The sequence below is a fragment of the Natrix helvetica genome (genome assembly GCF_964273705.1).
Source record: "Natrix helvetica genome assembly, chromosome: 4".
In the NCBI taxonomy this organism is placed as follows: Eukaryota; Metazoa; Chordata; class Lepidosauria; order Squamata; family Natricidae; genus Natrix; species Natrix helvetica.
The window spans coordinates 87,182,481-87,197,684 of NC_138550.1; the positions used below are offsets into that span (position 1 = coordinate 87,182,481).

Sequence of the window (15,204 nt, forward strand, 5' to 3'; positions counted from 1 at the left end):
GCCTTTAAGACAAATCCAGGGAATGTAATGTCAAAGTACACATGGAGTATTTATATTCCTTGAAGAGATGTTGGCAGACCCTGCCTCTGAACTTGTTATGCACTTTTGAAAGGATTTCTATTCTATCATTTTCTGCAATTACCAAATAACAAAAACGAGAACAGAGGGTGTATCATTTCAAAAATGACTGGGAGATGATATCAACATGCCATAAATCACTAGTGAGGAAAGGCCTTAAAAGCTTGCAAGCTTCTAATTCTACATTTCACTCTACCTACCATCTCTGTTTTAAAAGATAAGGAATAATAGTGGAGAAAATGTCTTCAGAAATGTTGTTCAATGAGGTATCTCACACAAGCAGTGCAATGGTAGTGAATTGAAGGGGTTTTAGGCATACATATGGCTGGTTAGGAGTTTTTTTCTCCTGGATTATCTTGCAAATAAGTCACATGAGTTTAAATGTATAGAAGAAACTTGGTAGCAATCCTGGAAGGAAATTAAACAAGAATGGGGAACCCTTGTATCTCTTTCTTTCCTATGCTGGCATGCATCTTTAAATGCTGGTTGCCATCATTAAATCTTGTGCCAACCTTGCCTATTCATTTCTTACAGTGACGTGCGGTGAGGTTTATGACTGGTGAGGCACTGACACAGTGCTGGGTTTCAAATATTTTTAGACTTGTGGACTTCAACTCCCAGAATTCCACAGCCAGGCATTCTCAGTTCCAATTTAAAGCGACAGCATTTGTTTTTCTCCTTCGCTCCTTCTTTCTTTTTCTTTTTCTTCTCCTTCCCCTCCTTCCTCCCTCTCTCCCTTCCTCCCCCTCTCTCAAACACACACACACACACACACACACACACAGAGAGAAGTTGGATTGGACTATCTCTCCTACCCCTTTCCTCTCTCACTCACTCTCAAACAAACCCCCCCACCCACAAAAGTTGGATTGGATATCTTTTCCAGTGGCTTGAAAGCAGCTCCTCTGCCATCTCCCCCCCATTCCCCTGCTGCCTTTCCCAAACACCTCCAACATTGCAAATGCAGCCTGCTGTCTGGGTGGGAAATGCCTGGAACACAATAAAGCCCACCCACCACCTCCTCCTGGCAGGCTGGGGTGAGAGGAGAGGCAAAGAAGCCGGAGGGGAGCCGAGCCGAGCCTTCCAAAAGAAAGAGGCTGGGGGGAAGTGTGTGTACTACAGCATGGGTCTTTGCCTGGCTTCCTGCCTCCTCCTGTGGTCTCCTCAGTGCTCACTTGTGCTCTCCCTCCCCAAGTGTAGTTTGATTGCAGGTGGAGCCACGTTGCCTTTTCAAACTTGTAATCAGTGAAGCTGGGCTAGATTTTTATATAGTTTTATCCAGCTGTGTGTGTGAGAGAGAGAAATGAATGGGGGCCTGGGGAGGAAGTCACTACACTTGGGGAGGGAGAGCACCAGTGAGGTTAAGCAGAGTCATCCACGGTGAGGCAGCAACTAGCTCAGCTTTTTCCTTTTACTTTTTTTTCATGATGAGAGTGGTGAGGCTGTGCCTCACTTGCCTCACCTGACTGCACGTTAAATTCTGGCAATTTAGCAACAATAGAAAAAAAAGTCCTGGAAAATCTTCACCTTTCCACCCACATATTTGATATAGGCACACCAGGAAGGCCCAATTTAATCCATCAGTGATAAATGTCTGATAATTAAAGCAGGAGATGGGTTTCAACCCTTTAATAAAATTGTAAGGAATAATTTGGTCAGTTTTAAAGGCACAGTGAATTCTCCCCTGTAGCTTTCTTGCCTTCCATTTCCCCATGCTAATCACTTGGAAGACTAATCCATGCTGATCAATTTGAATACATTAAAAGCTTTCCTTTCTATTTCATCTCTATCTTTAGCCATTTTAGAAACTGCACAGCCTTCAAAGACCTCTGAGTTAAATTTAAGTGAAACTCCTGACTCAGCCTTCCAGCAGTACCCTGCTTGTTATATTTCTGCATATTATACTTACCTTTCTAGAGAATTATTTCATTTTTGCCTGCCAGCCATGCTTTAATCCTTGTCAGTGGAATGCTCATGTGCATTGCATTGTAGAGCTCTCAGCCCCTATGCAAAGCATTCAAGAATTTCAGAAGGAATTTCCAAACTGCATAATACTATTATTATTATTTTTTTGCAGCTGAGCAACTTTATCTAAACTCATCAAGGAACCATCTTTTAAGAAACTATCATTCTTCCATATAATGCTGTATAGAATGTTAAGTTTCACTGGTTAATTGTTTCCACTGTTAGGAAGAACAATTAACTAGTGGAACACAGCTTTTCTTCAGAAGTTGTAGGTGCTTCATCACTGAAGTTTTTAAGAAAAGAATGGACAACCATCTGTCTGAAATGATATAGGGCCTCCTGCTTGAGCAAGAGGTTGGACTAGAAGAACTTTAAGGTCCCTTCCAGCTCTATTCTAATTGATTGATTGAGTGATTGAAGTAATATTACTCTAAGAAAAGCAAGTTTATATAGGTTTCCCTTTCCTTCTTTCTTGAAATTTAGAAAACCCTTAGTGAGAGTTATTTATATTATCTCTCTTCAAACTTTTATGGCCCTTGAATGTAAGAAAACATCTTCCACTATTCTAGATACATATATCTAAGTCCCACTAAGGGCTAAAGTACACAGGTTTTCCTTACTTGAGTCATTTGAAGTTAGAATCTATGCATGTGAGGCTCAGATGTGATCTTTTATTATGTGGCATTGTTAAATAAATGCTTTGACTCCCACCAAAATGCCTATTTTTTTAATATATAATGTAAATTAACTTCTGGGAATGGCAAAGAACATTATAGTAGAGATGGACAGGATTTAGTGAGTTAGTGTGGCCAGTGTGAAAATATCAGACTCCAAAAACCAAGAAAGAGACACAGTTACTTCTAAGCAGTTTCCTTTATTGTTCCTCACCTATAGACAGAATAGATAGAATCTTGCCCAACTAAAGGAAACTACTTGCATCATTAAAATGTATTCTTAGAACTTCTAGGAAGGATCTGATTTTCATTGTTCATCCTAACTAAGCCTCTCTGAACTGTGCTGCCTTATTCCTCTGAAATCCACTCCTCCTGGGAAGCCAGACTACATTCTGCCACAGAAACAATGGTTATATTATGAGTTAGGTCCAAGAAGATCCATGTTTGTGTCTACATTTGGTTATAAAAGCTTAATGAATGATTTTAAGTTATCCTGTCACTTAGGACAAACTACCTCTAAGGTTGATGGTTGTGGGGGAAGAATATTGTTTTTCCTGCCTTAAGTTCTGGAGAAAAAGTTAAAATATAAATTTAAGAAATGAATAAAATGTTAATAAAGTATTATTAAATGTCAGATACCTCTACTAGCATTCTTTTATAACTAAAAGAAAAGATTGTCTATGGAGATTCTCAGTCATCCAGGTTTTTACTTCTCATCCAAGAAGCTTCTTTGGTTTAGTTTTTTTTTCCCTTGAGGAAATTTTGCTTATCATCCAAGAAGTTTCTTCAGTTCTGAAGAAGCTTCTTGGATGAGAAGTAAAACGTCTTCCTCAAGGAAAAAACAAAGTCCAGTTGGCTTTTTGAAAAAGCACTTTTGAGATGATAGAAGATTATCTATCTATCTATCTATCTATCTATCTATCTATCTATCTATCTATCTATCTATCATCTATCTATCTATCATCTATCTATCATCTATCTATCTATCTATCTATCTATCTATCTATCTATCTATCTATCTATCTATCTATCTATCTATATCAATCATCATCTAATCTATCTATGCTGTAGCATGTTCTATATTTTCCAGGTTGATGACTTTATCTTAACAGCCAAAATACAAGTGATTATGTATAGTTTTGCCATTCTGGAATGCTCTCTCTCAATTTCCTTCCTCTCATACCAAAACATTTTTGATGATTTACATTTCATGCAATAATATCTATAGTACACACACACACACACACACACACAGAGAGAGAGAGAGAGAGAGAGAGAGAGAGAGAGAGAGAGAGAGAGAGAGAGAGAGAGAGAGAGAGAGAGAGAATGATAAAGAAACTATACTAACAGTATTATGCAATAATACCACTAGGACAAATGTTGGTAAGGTGAAGGATTATTTCTTAAAAAGTATAACTGATCTAGCGGTGAAAAAGATGGCACACCATACTAATGATGGAATTAACGAGGAGGCCTAGGGAGAAAGGAAATGAAATCTGCTAAAAATACCATGCCTTACTTCTGAAGACAAAGGGCAGCTGGCTCCAAATGTTAGTAGGGTAACTTTTGCAGACTGCCTGTGGACCCAGAAAGAGATCATATGTGTACAAATTTTGCCCTGATATTTCTGAGACAGGAGGCAGAAAAGATTAAAGGCTAAAAGCTCAACAAGAAAGGATGTCAGAAATCAGCAATACTGAGAAAATCATAGCTGGAGTAATTCAAGGGATGAGCTATTAAATCTTAAAAACCCAAGGTTGTAAAAGTTTGGTACATAAAGCCATAGAACAAGTAGGCAGAAATGAAATGAATATTGTGAAGTAGCAACCATGGATAAAGTAGCAGCTGCAGAGCTAGGAAATTTGTCTTAGTCTTATTAAAATGACAAAACAACAACAACAAAAACCTCTAACCCACAGACTCAGAAAGGGATATGTGTAAATGTGCATATGTACACACAAACAATGAAAATTGTTGCTGCAGGAGAAAAAAAATGTTATTGAGGAGGGGGCTTTGAAAACTAAGGCTTAACAGAGCTTCTAGATCTTTTAATCTGCTAACGACTTCTGGGATAATCACTGATTGTTTCGTACACAGCGGATTTATATTTAGGACATATATACTACTTAGGGAGTAACAAGGGAGTGAGGGAAAGTTAAACAGCTGGTGCTGTAGAATCTTATGAACAGTGAAATTCTTGTGAAATCCCTTAGAATATACTTTAAAAAAAAACAAGCTATAAAATGTATACCTTTTTTTCTTATATAAAAGCAAAATGAATCTTTTCAACAGACCTTTTGTCCCCCAAATATAATGTTAGGATGCCATGTCTTTGACACATTTTCAGTTATGTTACCAGTCACAGTTACTCTGAGTGAATGAACAAGCAATTCCTGGTCGCTTGAAACAATGCTCCATGTGGCTAGCTATTTGTGGGTAGGGTCTCCTCTCACCAATCAGATCAATTGAAATAGTTTTTTCTTGTGTTTTTCTTGTTTTCTAGTTCTTCTTGCTTGTGAGCAACAACCTCTCCTTAAATCTGAGGTGAATTCAACTATGTAAGGAACCAACACAATTTCCCAGAACAGTGTTCCATTTTACAAATGATTCTTCATGTTTTTGTGCTCTCCTAAAATTGGAGAGTCACTTGTGTGAAATGGTATAGGACAGTGGTGGGCAACATTTTTTTTCAACTGAGCCAAATCTCGCCAAAACCACGATTGAAATTTATTTTGAGAGCCACATTTTTAAAACCGAAAATACATAGGATGGTACACTGTTTTTAGTTTCAATAAACTCTGGCATTTGAAGCACGCAAGTCTTAAAGCTGTCAAGTTACAAGATCCTTGCACCCCTAACCCTTTAGAAAAAAAACCCAGGGGTCTTCAAACCTGACAGCTTGAAGACTTGTGGACTTCAACTCCCAGAATTCTGAGAATTGAAGTCCACCAAGGGCATCAATCATATTAGCCCAGGGATCAGCAAAATTGGCTCTTAAGACTGGTGGACTTCAATTCCCAGAATTCTGAGAATTGAAGTCCACCAGTCTTAAAACAGCCAACTTTGCAGACCCCTGTGTTAGCCCAAAGCCTGGTGCTGGGCCTTGCTCCCCCATTGGTGGAGCCCCAAGAAGCGAGGAGGGAGAAAAAGAGACGGAGGCCAAGGAGCTTCCCCCCCCCCAGCAAAAATCTAACCGGGGAGCCGGGCAGTAGCAAATTAGCCAATCATGCGAGGAAAGCGAGGTCTGACCGGGTGGGCAGCAAAACTCCAGGGCTCTCTGTTCTAATTCCCCGTGAAAACTGTTGCCTCTGAAGCGTTTGCTCTACTGTTTGAACCTTTAAGCGTCCCTTTCCCTTTTTTCTTTTCAACCCACAATGATTAGGGAGGATCCTTTTCTGCCTCCTCGCTTCTCGTCCCCGCCCGACTTCAGGATCCTCCCTAATCATTGTGGGTTGAAAAGAAAAAAGGGAAAGGGACACTTAAAGGTTCAAACAGTAGAGCAAACGCTTCAGAGGCAACAGTTTTCACGGGGAATTAGAACAGAGAGCCCTGGAGTTTCGCTGCCCACCCGGTCAGACCTCGCTTTCCTCGCATGATTGGCTACTGCCCGGCTCCCGGTTAGATTTTTGCTGGGAGGGGGCGGGGGGAAGCTCCTTAGCCTGCGTTTCTTTTTCTGCCTCCTCGCTTCTCGTCCCCGCCCGACTTCAGGATCCTCCCTAATCATTGTGGGTCGAAAAGAAAAAAGGGAAAGGGGCGCTTGTTTTGAAGTGCCCGAGAGGAGGGAGGGGAGCGGGCGCTTCAAAACAAGCGCCCCTTTCCCTTTTTTCTTTTCGATCCACAATGATTAGGGAGGATAATAATCCGGCACACAGAAGAGCCGCATTAAAATGTGTAAAGAGCCGCTTATGGCTCGCGAGCCGCGGCTTGCCGACCACTGGTATAGGACAATGAAGGGCACACATACCCTTGTCTGGGACGTGCCCCAGAAGAGAAGCTGCCAAGTGGATATGCATGTCCTGGAAATGAACCTCCAGTTTCCAGTATGCGCATGTGCACAGGCCAGCTTGTCTTCTGGTTACTGGCGTGCATGTGTGCACGGCAATCAGCTGGCTGGCGCGCATGCACACAATGGAAACTGCAAGATCACCTCTTCTGGTTTCCACCACTGCACACGTGCAAAAAACAGCTGATCATTGCACACACATGCATGCCAGAAACCCAGAAGAGGAAAGGGCAATGCCGCGCATGCCAGCCAACTTGGCTCCGCGTGCTACTTTGGTTCACCATCACGAGTATAAGGTCTCCTGCTTGAGCAAGGGGTTGGATTGTTATGATTGATCTATCCATCTGTCCATCTATCCATCCATCCATCCATCCATCCATCCATTCAATAATATTTTTCTTATAATCTTTCATGTACAGTACTTCTCAGCTTTATAATTGTAGTGGGAACAGTTTACTTTTCCCCCCATTCTTTTTAACCCACCAACAAAATCTTATCCCCCTTCTTTTGAAATCATTCTGGACAGTGATAAAGTATGAGAGAAATATATGTCTTTTTGAGGAGAGACTGAACATGTTTGCCTCTAATAGGTAATGATTGCTAGTCCTTTATGCAATCTAATAAAATGGGGACAATAGTGAGAAAATAATACATCTTTTCTTTAATTGGTGTGCAAAAGGAAAAGGAAACACAGGCACAGACATCTCCCTTCATCTTTTCCAAAAAACAGGGCAGGAAGTAGCCAGACCTCTATTATAAATGATGTTCCACTTCAAACTGAAATATGGACAGGGAATAAAGCACAAGTTGATTAATAGCAAGATTTGAGAATTCATCATCAAAGCTGAGATTAAAGAATTAGAGGAACTTGGAAGGAAGCTTGCACTTCAGAGATATCAAAGGATATTTAAAAGCACGGAGTAAGTGATGGATTTAGGTGTGGAAATAAGCAGTTTCAAGTTACTAATCTACAATAAAGCCCTGTGGATATATTTGGCAAATTCCTTTCTTTCTCTTCTGTAACAAGTTACACCATGAGTATCTCTAGTCAAAAGAATTATGTGAAAGTTTACAAACTGAAAGAAGCTGAAGAAAGTTTATAGCAGTGGTTCTCAATCTTCCTAATGCCGCAACCCTTTAATACAGTTCCTCATGTTGTGGTGAGCCAACCATAAAAAAAATTCTGTTGCTACTCTGAAACTGTACTTTTGCTACTGTTTTGAATCGTAATATAGATATTGATATTGGAAAACTACTATCATATCACCCTTAAGTCCTTCTTTTCATTCAACCAGACATACCCAGTTCCTGCAACTGTTCTTCATATGTTTGAGCTTCCAGTCCCCTAATCCTCTTGGTTGCTCTTCTTTGCACTTTTTCTAGACTAGAGTCTCCACATATATTTTATAGAGGCAGCCAACATCTTGTCTGCTCCTAAATTTTGGGCCTGAAAAGTGTCACATCCTGGAGGCTAGACAACTTCGGCTGCTATACAATCATACACACACATACACAGGGACACACAATGGCTTTATTCACACAGCCTCCTTAACTAAGTTGCCTGCAGCTGCATTCACAAACTTGCTTACCCTACCTGGATGGATCTTCAACCTGGTTTCGGGTTGTTTGCAGGAGTACTCTTAACCTTGGTGGTGGTGGTAAGCTTAACCTTAATTTATTGGGCAAACGTCGTGCAATGTTTATTTTTAATTTTTATTTTTTTTTCAAAAAAAAGTTTTTTTTAAATTTTCTCTTTCAAGTTCATTCACAAATATACGATCTTATTATTACCATTAATTATATCATTATCATTAATCATTAATCATTATTTTCTTACAAATATATAGAATACAGTTTGGATCACTTTCTTGCCACCCCATTTTATTTTGCAACAACCTTGATCCTTCTATCTTCTCTACCTCACTTCTCTGCCTTCTTCTTTCCTCCTCTCCTTCCTCCCTTCATATTCCCCTCTCTTTCCTCCCCTCCTCCTCCTTCTTACCCTCTCTCCTACTCTTACTCCCCCTTCTTTGCTTCCTCTGCTTTACCCTTTCCTCCTTTCCTTCCTCCTTCCTCCCTTCTTCTTCCCCTCTTTCCTCCCCTCCTCCTCTCTTCTCCTCCCTCTTACCCTCTCTCCTACTCTTAATTCCACTCTCTTACCTCCTCTGCTTTTACCCTTTCTTTATTTCCCTCCTCCTCCTTCCTCCCTCCTTCTTCCCCTCTCTTTCCTCCCCTCCTCCTCTCTTCTCCTCCCTCTTACCCTCTCTCCTACTCTTGATTCCTCTCCTTTACTCCATCTGCTTTACCCTTTCTCCCTTTCCCTCCTCATCTCTCCTCCTTTCCGTTGTTGCCCTTACTTATTTACTTTCTCTGATGGGTTCTCAGGGTGGCATTTCAGGAAACCCAACTTTATATTTTCATACATATCATTTTCTCTGTTACGTTTTATTTCTAATAATAATTCCACTTCTATCATTTTTTAAATTGTTATCTTTCATTGCTTTTTTTCTCTATTTTCCTTTGTGCATGGTTTATTGTACTTTTAGCAAGCAGGTTTTCATTGTGTGAATGGGGCTAATTCAAGCTCCTGAGCTTGGCTCTTGATGACAGGTCTGGTTGTGGATTTAGATATAGTTAAAAGTACCTGGCAGCAGCATGCAAAACATACGTGCGTGGAAAACACACGTCCCACACAATTACAGCCTGGAGCAGGACCTAAGCTCCTAAACTTCCTCCCTCGCAGGAACACTTTCCCTCCATTACGGAATCTCCAAGGCTAATTGTATGGAGTGTGCACGCGCACCTATATTTTTTACGGCATGAAGCCACGGCGACGCTCTGCACGGCCATTCCAGAGCCCATCCGCAGGGATTTCAAGGAGCGCGAGGTGGAGTCTAAACTTTAGAGTTGCACTGGTCTCAGCGACCCCTGTGAAACGGTTGTTCAACCCCAAAAGGTTGAGAACCGCTGGTTTATAGAAAAATAATAATAAAAGTAGAAATACGTAATACACACAGAAATACAGCATCTCATAAATACAGAATATCTGAATCCCTCTACCATTTTAATTCAAAGAATGACCGTATGGTAATTTAATCTACTGAACTAGGAAATATATCTCCCTAAGATTTCAGTCCCAATAGATATATATATAGTTTCTGATTTAGCCAAGATGGGTAAAACTGTACAGCTTCAATTTCATACTACAGATAATCCTTGATTTACAACAGTTCATTTAGTGAAGTTGAAATTATAACAGAACTGAAAAAGTAACTTATGACTCTTTTTCATATTTATGACCATTGCAGCATCCCTACAGTCACATGATCAAAATTTGGATGCTTGGCAAATGAATCATACTTATGATGGTTGCAGTAGGATCATGTGTTTCCCTTTTGCGACCTGACAAGTAAAGTCAATTGGAAAGCCAGATTCATTTAACAACCATGTTATTAACTTAACCACTGTGGTGATGTATTTAAGAATTGTGGCAAGAAAGGTCATAAAATGGGGCAAGACGTAGTTATTTATATATTTTTATTTATTTATTTATGTCTCACTTAGCAACTTACATTGTGGTCATAAATCAAGGTCTACATGTACATAGCTATATATATATATATATGTTTTCGTAGATTTTCACGGGTGTAGGTATGCTGGTTTTGTTGTATTCGGATCTTTTCCCATGTAAGGTTGAGATTGTCTTTGCAACGTTTCGGCAGGATCTCACCTGCCATCTTCAAGCGTGGGCTTAAAATGGGAACGGAGCTGCCGTCTTTCTGTAAGTCTTGGTGGGAAGGGATGGGGTGCTGGCTTTGTTTCAGTAAGTGGAATGATTGGTTGTGTGGTTATATCATGATTGGTAGATTGGTGCTGATTGGTGCAGGCTGTGTGTGCATTGTTGTTTTGTATTGTAACGGCTTGGGTGGTGGGTGGTGTTCGTTTGTTGGCTAGGGCTGGTTTCCAGATGTTTGGTAGGCGGGAGGTATCATCACGTTTGTTCATGCTGTGGGGATGTTTCTCTATTTCGATGGCTTCCATGATTATTCTCTTGTGGAGGTGTTCTGTTTTGGAGATTAACCTGGCTCCTTCAAAGTTGATTTCATGTCCTGTAGCTTTAAGGTGCTGGAAAGGGGAAGAAGTTTTTTTCTTTTTTTCTTACTGCATTCTTGTGTTCTGTGATGCGTGCATTTATCCTTCTGTTTGTTTGTCCTATGTATATTGCTGGGCAGATTTTCCATGGTATTTTGTAGACTCCTTGGTTTTCTAGCTGGATTTTGTCTTTGGGATTTCTTAAGATGTTGGCTATTTTTTGGTCAGTGGTGAAGGCTGTCCTGATATTGTGCTTGTGGAGAATTTTGCTGATTTTATCTGTGGTGCCTTTGATGTAAGGGAGGAGGGCGATGCCATTGTCCTGTTCTGTGTCTTGGTTTTTTGGGGGAGTCTCCTTTTGGATTAGGTTGGTGATTGTTTTTCTTTGGAATCCATTGGAGATTAATACATTTGTGAGTTTGTGTAATTCAGTTTCCAGGTGGTCTTTGTCGGCTAGGCGTTTGGTTCTGGAGATGAAGGTCTTGGCTACAGAGTTGATCTGTGCAGGGTGGTGATGGGATTGTGCATTTAAGTAGCGGTTGGTGTGTGTTTTTTTCTGGTAGATGGTGTGTCCTAGGGAGCCATTGGGTTTTTTGTAGATTAGGACATCCAGAAAGGGAAGTTGGTTGTTTGCTTCTATTTCCATGGTGAATTGTATTTTGGGGTGTAGGCTGTTGAGATGTGTGAGGAAGTTGTCCAGTTTTTCTTTTCCGCGTAGCCAAATCACGAAAGTGTCATCAACATATCTAAGCCAGAGTTTGGGTTTGTGTTCAGATTTGTCTAAGGCGTTGGTTTCAAAATGTTCCATGTATAAGTTTGCAATGACAGGTGAGAGGGGTGATCCCATGGGTGCTCCTTCTATCTGTTTGTATCTTTGTCCATTATAGATGAAGTATGTGTTGGTTAGGCAGTGGTTGGTCAGGTCCAGGATGTGTTTAGGGGGGTTGTGTTTTTTCTGGATGGCTGTTAAGGCTTCTTTTATGGGCACTTGGGTGAACAGGGATTTTTGTATTTGTGTTACAACCCCTGGTATGCCTAAATATGGGAGGAAGGTCACTACTCCATATTTAGGCATACCAGGGGTTGTAACACAAATACATACCTATTTCCCTGGCTCAACTGATAAGGAGGAGAGCCTGTGGCTTAGTGGCTAAGACTCCTGCCTAAGATATAATACAGCCCAGGTTCAAATCCCAGTAAGGGTATGGCTAGCTGATGAAAGCTAATTAGCTCGAAATAGATCTATACTAGTCTCCCTTTATTTATTTATCAGTACAAATACAACACAAATATAAAAAGGCAACATTAAAAATAAAAATATGGTTTTCTGCCTGCATGGTCTTCTGTGATGAGCCGAAGGACAGAAAGAGGGAGTAGGGACCTTCCTCCCATATTTAGGCATACCAGGGGTTGTAACACAAATACATACCTATTTCCCTGGCTCAAGTGATAAGGAGGAGAGCCTGTGGCTTAGTGGTTAAGACTCCTGCCTAAGATATAATACAGCCCAGGTTCAAATCCCAGTAAGGGTATGGCTAGCTGATGAGAGCTAATTAGCTCGAAATAGATCTATACTAGTCTCCCTTTATTTATTTATCAGTACAAATACAACACACACACACACACACACACACACACACACACACACACACACACACACACATATATATATATATATATATATATATATATATATATATATATATATATATATGAAACTTCGCTGAATAGCTTATTATTTTATACTTAGTATATAATTAAGTACAACATTTGTAAACAGAGAAAGAACAATGTGTTACCTTCTGGCTATAAATAACTTTATCTCACAGCCCTTACCTATGTCTGTTTCAAAGTAAACCTTAATGACTTGAATTGAATTTCTAAAGACTAGATTAGATCCTGCCAGTCATATGACCATATTGCTGAAAATATTTCAGTCCTTATTTAACAGATTAGATTTCAGAGCACCGTCCAACTTTATAACTAAACACAAAATACCAATTATTGTTAGAAGCATTTCCTCCTGAGCCACAGGAGAATGGAGACCACATAATAAAGGTTGAAATAACATTATTTACATCTACTACATCTACTACATTATTTCTGACAGAGGAAGAGATTATTAGTTATATATTGCATCATGCATGAAGCCAGTTTACTCATAGGCTTTTCCCCTATCGTTTGCTAGCTTTCCTGATTCATTTTCACCTTCTGTCTGAATGATGAGGCATAGCTATAAAGCAATGTTTTATTATTTGGTTTAATCTGAATAATATGTGTATGTGTGTGATTCATTCTATAATCATTCTATAATCACAGCTATTTTCACATCAATTTCTTAGTCTGGAATTGTTATTCTTAGGTAATTTTCTTTTTGACCACTCCCCAAAAATCCGCCCCTCCCCAAAATTCTGTGTCATTGTATTACATTCAATACTTTTGTCATTTTTCAGCTCTGAAATATACGGCATCACAGACACACATATTCATAGCATTGTCTGTGTGTGAACTTATAATACTGCTATTTAGAAACTAAACAGAGCTTATAAGGCTTTTCAGTATGTTTTATGTCGGCTATTTCTCTTAGTGACTTCTACCTGTTTAATTAGTTTCTGTTCAATAGTAATATAGTAACAGTAATTAAATCTTAATTAAAGCAAAATCTCCTTCACATTGAACTTGACTTTCTGTCACTTAATACAATTTTCTTGGCAAGAATATAAAAGTGATATGCCACAATCTTTATAGGTGATACTTTGTGACTTTTCAAGTCACAGCTTGGGAAATCTCCCATCCATAACCAGAAATGAACCTTCTTAGCTTCTGATCCCAGGCAAGGTCACCCAAGGGCTAGCAAATCTCAATTGCTCAATACTAAATTACTTTCAGAATAGGGTTAAAGTTTAATTAATTACTCATTATCACTTTTAATAAAAGGATTTCAATGAGAGTGAATGCTAATTAATGGAGTTTCTTGAGGATGAGAGGATAATTGAAGACGTTGATGACAAGTAATGAAATAATGTTAGGGTCGATGGTGTTCCTTCTAATTAAAGTTGAAGAGTAGGACTAAATTCTGAGTAAATATAAAATTATCTTGGCTAAACAATGCAAAACATTTGAAATTTGAAATATCTTAAGTTCAAAAGGGCCTATTTATAGCCTGAAACATTTGGTCTGAACTTGAGATAGGATATTCTATGTTCAAAATGGTCTGTTCGGCTTTTGAAGTAGTTGTGGAGTCATTTTAAGCCCAGAACAACCTAATATGGCTGGCCGGGATGGGACCCTGTGAACAGCTATTTTAAGGTTAACAGAAATTATTGGATCTCAAAATCTTTTAAATGCATATACTGCTAATCTTGCCAATCAGAAAGGTTTCTGCCAGATTACAGATAATAATAATATTTAAGAATCACATGGAGCCAAAATTTTAATCTGACTTTCTTCTGGTGTAGAAGATCAATCACAGCTATCAGTTCTTTGGTTGGTATTGGCCTTCATATCTATCAAGTTCTTCCTAAGAACCTAGGCTGTTCTATGTATTAGCATTGCATATGTAATTGCCACATCAATTATCCATGTTTGCCTCTTTTCAACCACACCACAAATCTGGTGTGTTATGAGCCAAGACTTTATCAATCTATATTTGGAATTCCATAGTATTTTTCATGCTTCCAGACACCCAGAGTTGTTGGATATGAGATGGTTGGCAAATAAGTTTCATAATAAATCAATCAATTTTAACCTGCCTGTTTTCTACTACTTTTTAAACTCTACGTTCCCATCAATTTTCCTTTATTGACATGTGATCATTTTTACATGTTTCAGTGAAAAGTTAAGTTTGCCAGCTGTGTTATGTCACTGTTTATCATGAGTTTGTGCAATTTTCATGCACAAGCTGAGTTTATGATTTAGTGTTTCTCTGGCTTTGTACAATTTACACTTTGAAACATTTGATCTTTTTTTTTTTTTTTTTAAAAAAAAACGTCCTCAATTGCACTAGTTTGAATGGCTTGCTTTCATGCAGCCGGAACCAAGAAGTCAGTTTCTCCCCCCCCCCTCTTTTTTTTTTAAAGCCAGGTTTTATATTTATCTACTTTTGTAGAAATTAACCACATAATGCTTCTTCCCTTGTCAGATCCAGTTTGGGGTTTTAGTACATTATTTGATATTCACTTTTTTGTTTCCTGTACATTTATTAACTTCCAATTTCTAATTGCATCAATGCTTGCTTTTGCTGTCTTTTAAATAATCAGCCAATGCATGTTCTTCTTTAACAGTTTGTTTGATATGAAGTAAGCCTCTGCCTCCATTTTTGTAGATCAAATATAATCTAAATATCACTACAGGGATGTTTATGCATATTGAATAGTTATGAGTGCTCTTGTT

General features: G+C 39.1%; 1 protein-coding gene across 5 annotated transcripts in view; it reads right to left on the reverse strand.

The window, feature by feature from the left end:
• CDH10 (cadherin 10) overlaps positions 1-15,204 on the reverse strand; it is a 348,546-nt gene that overhangs the window by 40,901 nt on the left and 292,441 nt on the right. The window contains exon 1 of one of the 5 annotated variants that reach the window (XM_081951533.1): positions 1,606-1,683. The exons of the other annotated variants lie outside the window; for them this stretch is intronic. The gene's annotated coding sequence lies outside the window, so the exon portion shown is untranslated. Of the gene's footprint in view, positions 1-1,605; positions 1,684-15,204 lie in introns of those variants that run through there. 5 annotated transcript variants of the gene reach the window in all.